Source organism: Hypanus sabinus, chromosome 6 (genome assembly GCF_030144855.1).
Source record: "Hypanus sabinus isolate sHypSab1 chromosome 6, sHypSab1.hap1, whole genome shotgun sequence".
Lineage (NCBI taxonomy): Eukaryota > Metazoa > Chordata > Chondrichthyes > Myliobatiformes > Dasyatidae > Hypanus > Hypanus sabinus.
This window is the reverse complement of record NC_082711.1, coordinates 163,986,296-164,002,893: the sequence shown is the minus strand read 5'-3', so window position 1 is coordinate 164,002,893 and position 16,598 is coordinate 163,986,296. Positions and strand designations below refer to the sequence as shown.

Sequence of the window (16,598 nt, the reverse complement as noted above, 5' to 3'; positions counted from 1 at the left end):
CGATGATGCAATGATACGCTGGCTACTTACACCTGACTCCTAGTTCAACAGCATATTATGGATCATGAAGCTAATCCCAAAAAGTGTGGGGGAAACAAGTTGTTTTTTTTATTGAAATTCAAGATATTTTTCTTAAATTCATCACTTTTTTTTTCGAATAAGCTCAGGCAGGAAATGAGGCAAAAATAGATAGTGCATCAGATTTTCCATTGCATTGTGGTTTCCTTTCAAGTACCGAAATTAAAATCATATCGTTTGCCTTTCGACGCGCTGTGGTGGTAAAGGGCGGCAAAGTTGCAAATGCTGTGGAAATTTATCAAAGTAGGAGCTATTTACTTTAATCTGCAAGAAATGTAGGTTAATGTTGACTCGAACAACAGCAGCAACAAAGGCCCTTCATACAATATAGCATCCTTCAGCAAGGGTGTTATTGAACAAGATCAGATACCACACTATATTTTGTAGATATTCTGGGCAGGTGTTCGATGTAGGTTTGAAGGAGCATTGTAAAGAAACAAGGTAATGTGGAGAGGTGTAGGAAGCGAATTCCAGAACTCCGGGCCCTGACAGCTAAATGCACAGCTATCAGTGGATTGTCAGCAGACTGGAATTGCACAGATATTAGCAGTTTTGGTGCTGGTGGAGATTACAGGCAGTGAGAGGGTGGGATGGGAGAAACAAAGCGGGAACTCTTTAGAGGGGTCATTGCTTAACCAGGAAACAATGTAGGTCTGCAGGAGGTTGGGTGGGTGGGCCAAACACAGAAAAAAGTCCTGCTGAAGGGTCTCAGCCCGAAACGTCGACTGTACTCTTTTCCCTGGATGCTTCCTGGCCTGCTGAGCTCCTCCAGCATTTTGTGTGTGTAGTTTGGATTTCCAGCATCTGCAGATTTTCTCTTGTCTGCGACGGAAAGCAGAGCCTGGGTTTTAGAACATTTGAAGATCTTGAAATAATCAACACCAGTGGTAATGGCAAAAAAGATGAAGGCTTTCAGAGCCAATGAAACTGAGGTAAAACCAGAGTCAAAAGCATCACTAAGGTGGAGAGGAGACAAGAAGGATACTGGTAACTTAATGCTAAGTGTTGTCACAGTACATGCGCTAATCAATTTTTTGAATAATGTCCCTAGCAAATGTTGTGTAGCCATGAAATAGGACCAGATGAGAATCAGTTATGAGGTCTGAGAGTGATACTATACAGAAACAGACCATTCGGCCCACTCTGTCCAAGCCCACTATCAAGAATGTGACAGTGCCCGAGAAGAGCAAGGTGTTCTAGCTAAATGTCTACCATCTCACAGAGTTTACATCCATTGCAAGGAAGTGCTTTGAGAAATTGGCTATGGTTCAAATGAACTCCTGCATTATTAAGAACCTGGGCCCACTTCAATTCACCTATTGCATAATATGAGTGGTGATTGATAAGTTTGTGGCCTGACGTAGAAGGAGTCAATTTTAGAAAACCTAGCACATTTATTTTTCGGCATAGTCCCCTCCTACATGTACACACTTAGTCCGGCGGTCGTGGAGCAAACGGATCCCTCACATTTATTTTTCAGCATAGTGCCCTCTTATATTTACACACTTAGTCCGGCGGTCGTGGAGCAAACGGATCCCTTCTGTGTAGAAGTGGGTCCACAGCACAGGTGATTGATAAGTTCGTGGCCTAAGGTAGAAGATGAGTTATTAACAAACTTTCTGCAATTTCACTCAAAGAGTTGAACTGCACGAGCATCTTGGACCTGCAGGTGGTCCACAGCATGGGGTGATTGCTAAGTTTGTGGCCTGCAGTAGAAGGAGTTGAGTTATACAGCTCTCGTTACATGCACGTGCCATTCAACTCTTTGAGTGAAAATGTAGAAAGATTGAAGTTAATAACTCATCTCCTTCTACCTTAGGCCACGAACTTATCAGTCACCCCTGCTGTGGGCCACTTCTGGATGTCCAAGATCCATATGGTCCACGACCGCTGGACTAAGTGTGTAAATGTAGGAAAAATAAATGTGCTAGGTTTTCTAAGATCAACTCCTTCTACCTTAAGCCATGAACTTATCAATCACTCCTCGTAGGTTGACAGCAAACTCTCTGGCTCTCCACTCTGCTCTTGACATGGACTGGTCAGACTATGTACAGCAAGCCGTTGTTCATTGAGTGCTGCTGTGCATTCAATACTATCATCCCCTTAAACTTGCCATCAGGCCCCGAGTCCCAGGCCTCTGTGTCTTCCTGTGCAATTGGATCCTCGACTTCCTCTGGGAGACCACAATCATTGCAGATCGGAGACATCATCTCCTCCTCGGTGACAATTAACACAAATACACCTCAGCATTATGTGTTTAAACCGCTGATTGACTCTATACCTATGACTGCATAGCTCAGTGTCACTCCAGCTCCATCTTCCAATTTGCCAATGATGCCAACGTTGTTGGCAGAATCATGGATAGTGACAAAGAGGCACACAGGAGTGGGCTGGGTCAACTGGTTGAGTGGTGCTGTAACCACAGCCTTGTGCTGAATGTCAGCCAAAAGAACAAACTGATTGTGGGCTTTGAGAAAGGAAACTTGCGCAAATATGTGTCAATCCTGTTTGAAGAGTCAACAGCAGAAAGGATGAGTAGTTTCAAGTTCCTGAGTGTCAACATCTCAGAGGACCCATCTTGGCTCTAATACATAGATGCAACAATGAAGAAAGTGTCTAATATCTTTACTTCCTTAGAAGTTTAAGGAATTTCAGCATTTCATTGATGACTCTGGCAAACCTCTTCAGATGCACAGTAGGAAACATTCTGACTGGTTACAACATAGAACCTTCAACGTGCAGGAACACAAAGAATGATGGACTCAGCACGTTCCTTCTTGGACATAGCTTTCTCCACCATTGAGATCATCAACAAGAGGCAACATCTCAGGAAGGGAAGGCAGCACCATCGTTCAGGACACCCACCATCCAGACACGTCCTCAATGGTGCCATCAGTTGGGAGGTGTGGGAAAACGAAGACCCACGCCTCAAGCTTCTTCTCCACTACCACCAGATTCAAGAACTGGCCTGAAAAACCTTTGTTCTACCTTGGACTCTACCCCATTGTTCTCACCATCAATTTCCATTGATGTCATCATCTTTGCTTTTGTTTATTGTTTTCATGTAAGTTACGGGTAACTTAAGTTAATTTAAGTGCATATTAATTTGCGTTTGTGACACCTGCAACAGATTTTGCAACATAAATTAGCATGGGACGCCACAGTAGCATAAAGGTCAGTGTCTGTTATTACAGCTCGGGCGTCGGAGTTCAGAGTTCAATTCTGACTCTGTCTGTAAGGAGCTGGTACATCCTCCCTGTGAATGGGTGGACTTCCTTCGGGTGATCCAGTTTTCTCCCACATTCCAAACACCTATGGGTTAATGGGTTAATTGTCCTGTGATTAGGCTAGTGGGTTGCTGGGCAGTGTGGCTCATTGGGCTGGAAGAGACTGGTCCATACTGTATCCCTAAATAAAATAAAATAAAACACATACAAACATGTGAAATCAACACGTACAAACAAGCTGGATGAACTCAGCAGGTTGGGCAGCGTCCGTTGAAATGAGCAGTCAACGTTTCGGGCCAAGACCCTTCATCAGGACCCTTTGAGTTCGTCAAGAATTATCATACGTTATACATATTTTACATGAACAGCTGATATTTATGGCATTATACTCTGGGGATGTATGCTCAAGACAATCAACTTGAATTTGACTGCTGAAGATGTTCGGCTACACCAGCACTTGGTCCGTTGCCTACTATGCCTTGGAGATTGAGGAGCCCATCCAGATACTTGTTAGAAACCATTGCAAGTGGTTCTCTGGCTATAACTGGACAGATTAAAACAAAACGAAAAAAGCATATCCTACACGGCTTCATTGGTTTTGGTTCAAGAGAAAGAATCATAATCCACACAATTAGAAGAAAACGAAACAGCTAGCTGTGTAAGTCATCAATGTAGTCGAGTAGTCATCACTAACATTGTAATGAAAACCACTGTGTTACTGCAGTGATCAGCAAGGAGATGTCAAACATTTATTTTGGTTTAAAATCATACCTCAGATTTCCTCATCAGCAGAAATGGCGAATCACTGAGTAGAGCGTGGGTGTCATTTTCATCTCACCTCGTGTTCTTGCACACATTGTGGAAATAGTTATTTATGGCAGAAAATTGTGGCTGATTGATTTTTTTTTCATCAATGCATTTCACTGAATCTCAAAACTGTTCAGTCGTTTGGCTCTGCATAGGGTTACGAATATGAGTGAAATCAAGATGTTTTGGTGTTGGATTATAGTATGCAATCAGGAATTGCTTCATGAGGGAACTGAATGCCAACAGAACATTGTAGTGTAAGGTAAGATTTCAACTTTGAATCATAAATTGCTTGTATATATTTTTAAAGGATATTGATGTTTAAAGTGAATTATGCCTAACAGTGAGTATTTACTCTTTATAAGCTCAATAATGGGAAAGTAATCTTCTGGAATATTCAGTGATAGTGACTGGAGGTGCAAGCTTTAAAATTTTAATGAACATGAAATTGATTCTGGCTTTAATTGTGAATGATGCTGGTAATGTGTTGCTGCAACAGACTTATTGGCCAAAAGAGATAGAAGGAGTTGTACTTGTTGCAGATCCTGCCTTTCACAACTTCACAATGTGAATGGAAGACGCTGACACGAATGAGGGGTCTGTCAGTCTCGAGCTGCACTCAAGCGTTCTCCTAGAGAAGATGCCATGAAGCATTAGGCACCCTGACACTCTGTGAAGAGGATAGATTCCCCTCCACACTGTTTCAAGCCAGTGAGAGACGGGCAGCCTCATTGTCTGCTAGGAGAGGGGAACAAAATATGAAACCCGGAATGTGAATTTCACCAGCGACTAACCACAGTGAAAAAGAGGACTGTGTCCTGTTTTCCATCACAAGGCAATGCACACCTCAGTGGTTAACCCTTTGTGTTCCAGCATTTTTTGCTTCACCCATTCATGGAATGGAGAAGTCTCCTGGTATTCATTCTCTACCCCAAACTACCCTGAACTGGGGAGGGGGGGGGGGTGCAGCTGAGTACCAACCGCTCTGGTGAGTTTGGAGTCAGACTACATAAGGACGACAACAAGAACGTTCGTGAATCAGGAAGGGTTTGATATGACATTCTGATATTTTCATGCCAGTTTTTGTTTTAATTCTGGTTTTATTTAACTACCTGCCCCTTGCCTCACTCCACCATGATGGGATCTGACCTCAAGCCCCTAGACCAATTATCCTTGTCTCGGTCTACTAACCCAGTAATTTAACCACTAAACAGTGTCAATGGAATTCTTCCATTTGCCCCCACTCAGATAAGTGGACTCTGAGAAATTCAGTGGGTTTGTCATCTTCCCTGTTAATACTGCACTCGTGATGGGTACAGTAGATTCTGAGAACTCTCTGAAGTGCTTAAAGGTGTCCAAGAGAAATGCGAGTAGAATAACAAATGCACTTAACTACGGGAATAGGGAGAAGTTACCTTAATATCAGAAAATCATTTTGGCAGTCAGGTGAATGTTGAACGTGAATATTGCTTTTCCGTTGTACTAGCTCCTTGTATTGATGTGATGAAGCGTTCTGCATGAATGGCAAGCAAAGCAACGTGTTTCACTGTACCTGGGTATGTGTAATATTAATAATAATAAATAATAATTATAATCATTCATTCAGGACTATTCTGTAGTGCATGGCTGAGTAATGGGAAGAACTGTTCAAATCGTTAATAGGCATAATTTGGTTTTCTTTTATGTTTTAATGGAAGATTACTAAGATTTAAGAATAGCAGCATGGTACAATAACATGACAGTGCCAATGCTATTAACCTTGTGGAATGTGCAATAATGACTCTATGCTAAATGAACCTGTGGGCAAAGGCAGCATTTTAAAACTGCTTTGATAAAGTTCTCGTTGAGGTTAGAAGAATGAACTGGACTGATTGAATTCTTGGATTAATCCATGATTGGTTCTTGGTTTCTAGTCTAAAGTGGAAGGTACACAGTTCCACTTCTCCGTGTTACTTTGAGGTAGCCTCTGTCAAACTCAGCATCATTCACAAGCCCGGCTTGTGCGCCTTTAAGTAAATCCACTTTCTAGAAATATTGCTGCTTACTGTAGATGTCTACAATAAAACCCACACAACTTCATCAGCTTAGACACAACAGAAGCTGCAGGAGGGTCTTAATGCAGGGTCTCAACCCAAAGACCTGAATGTTTATTCCCATTCATAGATGCTGCCTGACCTGCTGAGCTCCTCCGGCACATTGTATGTACTTCATTAGAACTTGTAAGGGTCTTCAATCTGACCTGTGAATTCAATGTCTTTTTCCACTGCTTCTGCTTAGCTTGTGACGCACTTCCAGTATTTTCTGTTTGATAACCCCAGAGGCATGAGCCTACTCGGCAAGGTCAAAGGTCACCAGGGTTGGAATGATTAAAACAGAATACATGTGTTCCAGTATTCTTTTTATTAAAAGATACTCTATTCACAGTAAATACACTTGGCCCATGTCCCTAAAGTTTTCTGAAAATTCTATACTTAAAGATGTGTAGCAGTTAAGTTGAATGTGTCAAGCCCAGTTCACATCACCTTCACCAGTGGAGGTTCGTGCACCAAAAAGATACACAGTTGTGGTTAATTTAAATAGTTTATTTCAAGAAAAGTTAATCAGTGCTTTTGCCAAAGAATATTTCTACTCTATGAATTCAGCTTTGAAATGTAAGAAATAAAATTTTAACTATCTTGATTAAACATAAGAATATATTTGAATATTGAAAAGGATATTTAATAACAGAATTGATATTTATTGATGTTGCACAGTACTGTACCCTTTGTGTCTCCCAATTATCTATAATAGTTGGTGGAATAGGAGGAGATAATCTGCTAGTTAGGTTAATACAGTAATCTATTTTTCAAGATAACTAGCTGGAGGCCTGGAATGGCGAAGCTGCTTATACCCAGTGATAGAAAAGAATTGGCAGCCGAGAGGTTATCCATTCAATGCTGGACGCGTTTATGACAGCAATCAGTTTCCAAAAGATAGAAAAGAGTGGTTGGGAACTACCACACCCATTGGTAATCCCCTATGGAAAGCTGGTATATGAACTAGCAGGTTGTGCAGCATCTGTGGAGGTTTAAGGTGAGAGGGATAAGAATTAAAAGGGATCTGAGGGTCAACTTCTTCATGCAGAGGTAGATGGAGCAAGTTGCCAGAGAGAGAAAGGCCTTGTAAAAGACCTTTGGGTAAGGCTCTTCCCCATTGTCTATAATATTTGGCGGGATAGGAGGAGATAATCTGCTGGTCAGGCTAATAATTTGCTCCCACTTACCTGAACAAATTTAACTAAGAGTCTATTATGAGGGGTTTTAGAACACAGTGCAGGCCCTTCAGCCCACAATGTTGTCCTGGTCCTACTCTAAGATCTCGTGTTTTATCCATAAATTTCCCTTTGGAAAGCCAATGTACTTCACATCCATTGGATTTCCCCTTGCTGCCTCAGTCACCTCCTCACAAAATGCAATCACTATCATCAGTCACGGCACACCCTTTACAACTTCCTGTGCACTTTTTCCTTAGAACTGAACATTTTCAAGTTCTTCAGTAAATTTATTTTCCATTGCTGACTCTGGTAATTTCCGGGTCTAAAAGTTTATTGGCTTCTCTTTCGTTCCCTCTACATGTGACAGCTAGATCAGAATCAGCCCAAAGCGAGATTGTAAAGGCCCTTTACAAAATTAAGGGTCTCTTTTAATAGATATGCTTAGCTGACCACATTAGGGGAGATTGTCTGCTTGATTGGCTGCCGTATAAGGCTCTGGTTTGGGTCACCAGACTGTGGCCAGTCCAGAACACGATCTGAGTGTCTTACATTAGAGAGCGACGTGAGCTGATCCTCCTGGTACTGGTACTCAATCTGTTGGTAGTGAAGTGTCCTCCTTTAGACAGAACCAGCGAGTAGGGTGGGTGGGAGCACGATGCCCCACAACACCCACAGGCCTCTCCACAAACAGCAGAGCTCCTATAAAAAAAAACAGATGACCCGACCAAAACTAAACCCAGGCTTCGATCAAAGACTACCGGAGTGATCAAGTAGCAAACAACAAGTTGCTCAACGTCGCAATGCTTGAGTAACATCTGGGGGTTTTGTCACTCACACAGCAATGTGGGCTCCGCATGTTGTGGGAGCTCTCAATTAACACCCAGAGAAAGACAGACCTGACCTGAGGGGCTGAATGGCCGCCTCTTCCCAAATGAAACGCCACAACTGCACCTAGGCTAACTCAGCCCCATTTATTCCCTGAGCCTGGAGTAGAATTGTGACTCCAAACAAACAAGGTGGAGTTGAGCAAGGAGCTGAGTGAGAGAGGATCTCACCCAACAGAACATTGCTATTCTCCAGGATTCCCCTGGATAACACACATCTCTAATGCCACTGGACTTGACTCTGTCCCACTTTGGAAAGTCGACTGAAGGCAAGTAGTGAGTGTGACACAGAAGACTCAAGATTCAATATTGTTCTATTGTCATTCTTCCGTACATGGTCAACAAGAGAAATGAGTATAGGCAGAGATCAAAATGTCTGTAGCTCTGGATCCAATGCAAGATTAAAAAAGCTAAGCAAAATTTAGCAACATTAGCAAATTTGCTGATGACACAAAGCTGGGAGGCAGTGTAACATGTCAGGAGGATGTTATGAGAATACAGGGTGACTTGGACAGGTTGGGTGGGTGGGCAAATGTATGGCAGATGCAGTTTAATGTGGATAAATGTGAGGTTATCCACTTTGGTGGCAAGAACAGGAAGGCAGATTACTATCTAAATGGAGTCAAGTTAGGAAAAGGGGAAGTACAACGAGATCTAGGTGTTCTTGTACATCAGTCAATGAAAGCAAGCATGCAGGTACAGCAGGCAGTGAAGAAAGCTAATGGCATGCTGGCTTTTATAACAAGAGGAATTGAGTATAGGAGTAAAGAGGTCCTTCTGCAGCTGTACAGGGCCCTGGTGAGACACCACCTGGAGTATTGTGTGCAGTTTTGGTCTCCAAATTTAAGGAAGGACATTCTTGCTATTGAGGGAGTGCAGCATAGGTTCATAAGGTTAATTCCTGGAATGGCAGGACTGTCATATGTTGAAAGATTGGAGGGACTGGGCTTGTATACACTGGAATTTAGAAGGATGAGAGGGGATCTGATTGAAGCATATAAGATTATTAAGGGATTGGACACACTGGAGGCAGGAAGCATGTTCCCGCTGATGGGTGAGTCCAGAACTAGAGGCCACAGTTTAAGAATAAGGGGTTGGCCATTTAGAACTGAGATGCGGAAAAACTTTTTCACCCAGAGAGTGGTGGATATGTGGAATGCTATGCCCCAGAAGGCAGTGGAGGCCAAGTCTCTGGATGCATTCAAGAGAGAGTTAGATAGAGCTCTTATAGATAGCGGGGTCAACGGATATGGGGAGAGGGCAGGAACGGGGTACTGATTGTGTATGATCAGCCATGATCACAGTGAATGGTGGTGCTGGCTAGAAGGGCCGAATGGCCTACTCCTGCACCTACTGTCTATTGTCTTTTGTCAAAAAGAACACAATAAATTAACAAAAAAAATTAAATATAAATCTAAAAGCAATCGTATAAAACTCAAGGCATATGTAGCTGTTGTGTACATGGGCTGATTGTATATACATAAAGTGACACTGGGTGATGTGTATGTAGTGGTGGTGGGGGGGTTATTGGGGGGAGGTGTTCACTGGCCTGACAGCCTGGGGCAAAGATATATTTTTATGTCTACTGGTGCTGGTTTGTGTGCTTCCCCGATGGAAGTGGGGCAAACTGTCCATAAGCAGGATGGTTGGGATCCTTCATGATATTTCTGGCCTTTTTCCAGCAACTGTCCTTGGTGTGTAGGATGTCGCCGGCGATGGGCAGTTTTAACTACCCGTTGTAGAGCCCTCCTGCCACCACACCACACACACACCGATGAAACTCGTTAGGCTGCTCTCCACACGTGCAGGATGTCGTGACTATTGGCGCGCACAGTCCAGCTCGCTTCGGCCTCCTCAGAACGTAGAGGCGTTGGTGAGCTTTCCTGTCGGTGTTCCGGGACTGTGAGCGCTTGAGCACTCCCGGGGTTTGAACCTGCCCGCAGTCTCCGCTGCCGAGGCGGCAAAGCGCATGGGTGCCTGTTGGCTGGAGGGAAGTGCCTCACCACCGGTTCACAACTCAAAGTCGCATTATCTGCTGAGTGTTCGCATCTGAAACAGTTCCCCAGGTTGCCTGCTCTGTAATTGCCTTTGCTTCATCAGCCAATTTAGAAGCAAATATTACATTTGATCTCCTTATCTAGGTCGTTGCTTAGAAAGATAGAAATCTGCAGCACATTACAGCCCCTTCGGCCCACAATGTTGTACCGACTGTGTAACCTACTCTGGAAACTGCCTAGAAATTTCCCTACCACACAGCCCTCTATTATTCTAAGCTCCGTGTGCCTATCTTGGAGTCTCCTAAAAGACCCTATTTTGTCCACCTCTGCTGGCAGTGCATTCCACACTCCCACCACTGACTGATGAGGGGTCTCAGCATGAAACATCGACTATTTACTCCTATCCACAGATGCTGCTCAACTTTTGGACTCTCTTGGAAGAAATAATCAGGGCAATGTTCAGAATATCATGAGTACCCGTTTATTTCCAGGCACGGCCGTGGTTTCATTCACCAACGGCGCTGTAGAATAGTGCTTCCCTGTTAATGAAGGGGTATTGCAGGTTATGTTAAGCAATCGAGCTTAGGGGAATAGGAGGATGAGAGGGAGCACCATATTCACAGAGTTCCACCACACCAGAAATGGGCCCTTTGTCCAATCACTGCAGCATTCTTGCCCATCTACACTAATCCCCTCGCCTGTATTGGGATGGTATTCTAACATAATCAGATGAAGAGCTCAGACTTCTCATGTAGACTGGGGACAGCTCGGTCGATAAAGGGAAGGCATTTCTTAAATGCATTATTTCAGAAAGAAGCAGGCTACTTTTGTACTTAACTAACACCGTTAGCACCATAAAACAGGACGTCAATGGTATCAAACAAAGTGTTGTACCAACTCCTGATGAAGAATCTCAGCCCAGAACATCACCTGCACATCACTCTCAGTAGGTGCAGTCAGGTCTGCCGTTACTTCAGCATTTCATGTGCGTTGCTCCATATTTCTAGCATCTGAGGTCTCGCTTGTGGCTCTGTGATAACATGGTGGAAGGAAAGGCCGAGGCAGAGCATTTTAAAGGAGGAAAAAGAGAGGAGGAGGCAGGGTAGCATGTGGAGGGAGAATTTCAAAGCTACTTAAGGCAAGGCCAACAATGGTGCAAGGATTAAGACTGAGGATAGTTAAAAGGCCAGCACAGAAAAGATTTTTGTGGCTGATAAGGGTGTTGCCATGGAGGGATTTGAATTTGAGGACAACGGTTTAAGCTGAGGCTTTGCTCAGCTGGGAGGTCAACAGCAAACAATAGGGAGATGGGGAAGTAGGATGCGTGCACGTGGGAGGAGAATTTTCGATGATTTCAGGTTTACACTGGGCTGAAGGCGTTGATAACCCATGGGCAGCCTTGGAAATGTCAACACTAGGAGAAGCAAAGGCGTCTGCAAGCGAGCAGGAGTTGGTCAGGAGTTGAGTGGGATCACCTCAGTAATGGTCTGGATACAAGTTTGGGTCAAACAGCTCACAGAGGTTACAAACAGGGCATTTCTGCCTCAGACTGTTGCCAGAAAGAGAATCAGTGGACTCTGGATCTGGTGGTTGAAGGTAAAGGCTCTAAAGTTCAAAGTTCAAAAGTAAATTTATTATCAAAGCACCATACACTACCCTGAGATTCACTTTCTTGTGGACATTTATAGTAAATACAAAAGAACAAGATAGAATCAATGAAAGCTTCACAAACAACAAACAATCAATGTGCAAAAGACAACAAATTATACAAATATAAAAAAGCAAAAGAAAGCTAAGTAATTATGAATAACTATTGAGGACATGAGTTGTTGAGTCCTTGAAAGTGAGTCCACCAGTTGTGGAATCAGTTCAGTGTTGGGGTGAGTGAAGTTATCCCCTCCAGTTCAGGAGCCTGATGGTTGAGGGGTAATAACTATTCCTGAACTTTCACACATAGCTGACATGCCCTCTAATTGTTTTGTAGCTGTGCAGACCAACTATTGCTCTGTGCAGGAAATGTTTACACAGCTTGAAATCTGCACGGTGCTAAGTGTTTTTTTACAGTCTGCACATCAAACACAAACCACAACTCACAACACAGGTAAACAATGTCAAGCGGTCAAAACAACTGACAGGCTCAATGGAAAAAGTAAAATGTTTTGACTAGATGGCGTTGGCATTCAAAAGGCCTGCTGTTTATTGACAATGAGCTATTGACTTCCATTCTGTGTTAATTGTTACAATTCCTAACAGTACTGTAACATGAAACACTGACAATGCAAATATACTGAAGCTCTAAGCCATTTCAAAGTAGGAAAATTTATGGATTATATTCATTGACATAATTATTTGCAGGACATTTCACAACTATATTAACATAGATTTCAAAATTTTATTACCATATTTTCAAAATTACATTAACATAATGTAAAAGAAAATCTCAACTGGATAACAACATACGCTATAGCTTGAAGGAAACAGTGCGCACAACTCTGTTGTGATTTTCCCGATATTTAGTTGGAAGACGTTCCTACACTTCCAGCATTTTGGTTGATTGTTCCCAGCCTTCCAGGGGTTGAGACAGAAACATTTGCTGAGCCTGAACATTTCCACCCAGGTATTTAGTCCCATGGGAAGATCACTTGGAAGAGGCCTTTGAAAGGAAGCTCTCGAAGTATGCAGGACTGGTCAGCGGGCTGGATGGAGAGCAAGGTGTCTCCCAGTGGAGGTTGGTTGTAGGGGATTCGCAGCCCGTTCCTTAGCCAGAGCCTACAGCAATTTGGGCATCGAGGAAGAGAGGAAGAGGAGAGCCATCTGCAGTACCACCGATGCGGCAGAGAGGGCCTGAAGATGGCTGTGGCTCAAGAGAGGGGAGCCATGGAGTCTTGTGTAGCTAGCCACCTGGACACAAGCTGGGGTCTGATCAGCCCCGGCTGGGTCTCCTGGAGAAGGGTGTATGATGTTGAAAGACCCAAAACACCCGATGATTCCAGAAACATCACTGATGATGTGTCCAGAAGCATCAGTAGATGTATGCACACAACAGAATGAGATGAGATGGCAACTAGGACATAAGCCCTGTAGACCCCCATAATGCAACTCACATATTCACTAAGAATGCCTGGCATACACTCAATGGCCAATTTACTAAGTACTTGCTGCATCTAATAAAGTGGCCACCGAGTGTATGTTTGTGTTCTTCTGCTGCTGTAGCCCATCCACTTCAAGGTTCGATGTGTTGTGCATTCAGAAATGCTCTCTACACACCACGGTTATTTGAGTTACTGTTGCCTTCCTGTCAGCTTGAACCAGTCTGGCCATTCTCCCCCGACCTCTCTTATTTACAAGGCATTTTCTCCCAAAACGCTGCTGCTGGCTGGATGATTTTTGATGCTCACACCATTCTCTGTCGACTCTAGAGACTGTTGTGCATGAACATCCCAGGAGATCAGCAGTTTCTGAGATACTCAAACCACCCCATCTGGCACCAACAGTCAGTCCACAGTCAAAGTCACTCAGATCACATTTCTTCCCCATTCTGATGTTTAGTCTGAACAACAGCTGAATCTCTTGACCATGTCTGTGTGCTTTTATGCATTGAGTTGCAGTCTCATGATTAGATATTGCATTAATGAGCAGGTGTACAGGTGTGCCCAATACACTGAGTGTCTGCTTATAATGTGTGACTGTAAATGTGGTCAGAGTTAAATTCCTGCATAGTTTGCTGGGTAAGGAAACAGTAGATGTGCTAGATATTTCCTTAAGCCCTCTGCATTCATGAATTACACCATAGGATTGAAAAACTTTTATTCCCTTATCTAGGATGAGTAGATGAGAGAAACTAGGCAGATACAGGCCAGCTGGTTTAACTTGGTGTTTGTGGAGAGTATCACAACTTTTCACTAGGCCGTGTGTTAAACTCTTTTTCCCCTCCACCATCAGATTTCTGAACAGTCCAAGAGCCTATGAGCATTACCTCACAATTTTGATCTTTTTTTGCACTGTTTTTATATTTGTTTTTATTGTAACACAGTATTTTCATGTATTGCTCTTTACTGCTGCCGCAAAACAAAAAAATTCACAAATGCCAATGATAATAAATCTGATCCTGAGGTTGGGCAGCATCTGTGGAGGGAAAATTCGAGGTTGAGACAAACAGTGATCATTTCATTGTCCACCCCCTCACAGACGCTGGCTGACCTGCTGGGCTCCTCCAGCATTTTGTTTCCAGCATCTGCAGAATCTCTTGCTTCTTTGCTTTGCACGGGCCTGGGCAAGCAGTAGCTGATGAGAAAGCTCCCGTTTCACAAACCTAGTGTCACATCTTGGGGAAGTCGCTAGCACAGTGTCTGTGCCACACTTGAGAATATTCATAAGAGATTTTATAAATCTGCACAACTATACTATTGTAGCTATATGTGTTGTGTGTGACTATGTTTTGGGACTGTGTTTTGCACCCTGACCCCAGGGAAAAGATATTTCATTTGGCTGTATGCATATGCATGGTTGAATGAAAATAGAGTTGAAGTTAAACTTGAACTTGGAATGATTAACACATAGGCAGGAAACCTTGCACCTGAAAACTACCGTCCCTTCACTCTGCCCAAGAGCCAAGTTGCCAGGGACAATGTACAGTGCGGTAGCTAGTGGTGCTGAGAGGTTTTGCTTGACGTCTCAAACAAGAAAGCCTTCGAAAAGCCATGCGTACCTCATAGTTGTTTCACCTGCACCCGTCTCATCTCAGCTCCTGGTGAATTTCTGTACCTGTCTGCTGGCATAGGCAGGAACCATTCAGCCTACTTCTAAAAAAGAGTTCATTTCTAGAGTTAATGCCCACAGCGTAGCCACAAACACTCCCAATGACGTCAGTTTGTTTCCAAGAATAGCTGCCAAGCACACTGGAAACAGCTTGCTGGCGAAAAGAGAATTTCCAAATGAAAGATTATTAACCCGAAGTTAAAATGATGCTGAGATAGATAGATATATAGATACTTTATTCATCCCCAAGGGGAAATTCAACATTTTCCAGTGTCCCATACACTTATTGTAGCAAAACTAATTACATACAGTATTTAACTCAGTATAAATATGATATGCATCTAAAATCACCCTCCCAAAAAGCATTAATAAATAGCTTTTAAAAAGTTCTTAAATAGTTTACTAAAGTGCATTGAGTGGTAACTTAAGCTCAGTCCTAACCCCGGCACTTTAACATGTCTTGCCCCTGGTGGTTGAATTGTAGAGCCGAATGGCGTTGGGTCTGCTGGATCTGTGGAGTATATCCACCAATTTTCCGGGTTTATTTCAGTTTTTTTTTTACTGATTGTGTGTTAGTCTGTGAAAGCAAAGAAACGGTTGAGGTTTCGAGTAGGAAGTCTGCATTGTTTCAAAATGTGACCATCCCTTTACGTCCACAGATACTGCTTGACCTGCTGAGTTCCACCAGCAGTTTGGCTTTAGCCTCAACAGTCTGGCTGCCTACTGGAGCCCTGAAAGATATCTCCTCCTCGACTTCCTTACTCTTTTCCAGAGGTGCTGACTGACCTGCTGAGTTCCTCCAGCATCCTGTGTGTGTAGTTTTGGATATCCAGCATCTGCTGTGTTTATTATCTCCTCAGTTGTCTCCCAGCACAGAGAACAACCTGTGTTTGCCATTGCCTTGACACCATTCGACCGTAAGATATAGGGACCAAATTCGGCAATTTAGCCCATCAATCTGGCTCATTGGGCAAAGAATACTTCCCCTCTCAAAATATGGAATGGACATACGTTCCTTCATACAACTTTCTAATAATGAATGAGAAAAGATCTTTCAAATCAGTGGCTTATTGAGGTATTACGGTCACGTGACCTAGAGTACTATGAGGTTTTCTCTGATGTTTGATCAGTGAGCACATTATGTACCCAGTTTCTATTCTGTTGTATCAACGTCCCCTAAGAATAAGAAAGGGCAATCGGAATCAGAATCAGGTTTATTATCACTGCCATGTGGTATGAAATTTGTTAACTTAGCAGCAGCAGTTCAATATAATACATAATCTAGCAGAGAAAGAAAATAATAATAATAAATAAACTAGTAAATCAACTACAGTCAGTGGGGACTGGTATATTGAATAGATAAAAAACCGTGCAAAAAGCAGAAATAATATATATTTGAAAAGGGAGGTAGTGTTCATGGGTTCAGTGTCCATTTAGGAATCGGATGGCAGAGGGGAAGAAGTTGTTCCTGAATCACTGAGTGTGTGCATTCAGGCTTCTGTACCTCCTCCCTGATGGTAACAGTGAGAAAAGGGCATGCCCTGGGTGCTGCAGGTCCTTAATAATGGACGTTGCCTTTCTGAGACACCGCTCC

At 43.1% G+C, this 16,598-nt stretch overlaps 1 long non-coding RNA gene across 1 annotated transcript in view; it reads left to right on the top strand.

Moving 5' to 3' along the window:
• Positions 1-4,238: 4,238 nt before the first annotated feature.
• Positions 4,239-16,598, top strand: part of LOC132395112 (uncharacterized) — a 62,756-nt gene continuing 50,396 nt past the window's right edge. The window contains exon 1 of the long non-coding RNA XR_009512534.1: positions 4,239-4,374. This is a non-coding gene — a long non-coding RNA (uncharacterized LOC132395112). The remainder of the gene's footprint in view (positions 4,375-16,598) is intronic.